At 43.0% G+C, this 951-nt stretch overlaps 1 protein-coding gene across 2 annotated transcripts in view; it reads right to left on the reverse strand.

Annotated features, from left to right (window-relative positions):
• The window catches only part of sorl1 (sortilin-related receptor, L(DLR class) A repeats containing), a 74,926-nt gene that overhangs the window by 45,304 nt on the left and 28,671 nt on the right, over window positions 1–951 (reverse strand). The window lies entirely within an intron of this gene.

Consider the following 951-nt stretch of genomic DNA (forward strand, 5'->3'; position numbering starts at 1 on the left):
CTTTGAGGCTGTTCTGCTTCTTTAACCTATCGATGCCAAAGTGGTTTATCCTAGCCTACTGATGGAGTGACAAACTGACTGACAGTGCCATCTCCCAGTAGCAGAGCTACAATGGCACACCTGTCTAGCTTTAAAGTCAAAGCTATTCAAAATGATTTGTTGTTATTGATATTTCCCAAGGGCCACAGAGTGGTACAGTGGTTAGCACTGACACCTCACAGCATGACAGTTTGGGGTTTGAATCACACCCCTGTTCCTTCTGTGAGGAGTTTGCTTGTACCCTCTGTGGTAGGTTTCTTAAGAGACTACAAACTGCATACAGATGAAAATATCATTTTCTAGGTTTTCCATGCAATGGTTCCAGCATATTCTATCCAGGTTGTTGTCCTTTAGAAGTCTCAATGTGGCAATAAAACCCCTTTCCAATTTTGATTCTGGTGAAGTTAGAATTTTAGCGTGGAGAACTTTTTACACTTTTAACACCTTCTGAGCTGTCTGTCTGAAAAGCATGTGCTTAATACACCACCTTAAATAACTGAACTATTCTGGCTTTCACTGAGCGGTTTCTGAGGCTTTTCAATTTCACAAAGAATCCTTGTCATTTGGTGCTATAAACAGTGGCAAAATAAATAAAAACAACAATAAATGCCAGTACAAAATAGAGCGTGTTCAAACTATTTGTGGCCACAAGTGTATTCCGAAACCGTGGCACGGAGAGTCAGCCAGAATGAATGAAGGAGGTTCACTGGGTCTTATCGTCTGCCTTCCAAATCAGTGTGTTTTCCTCCAGGGTCTTAAGAGCTAAACAGAGGGAGCAGTGTCTCGGCTCGGCTCGGACTCTGTGGCATTCTTTCAAAGGTCCCTGTTCAACTGATGGACACTGTCTGGACTGAAACTGCAGGGAGGGCTATTAGGGCAGTCTGTATCCGTCCCTTCCATTAAACACTTCCT

Source organism: Etheostoma spectabile, chromosome 3, assembly GCF_008692095.1.
Source record: "Etheostoma spectabile isolate EspeVRDwgs_2016 chromosome 3, UIUC_Espe_1.0, whole genome shotgun sequence".
NCBI lineage: Eukaryota > Metazoa > Chordata > Actinopteri > Perciformes > Percidae > Etheostoma > Etheostoma spectabile.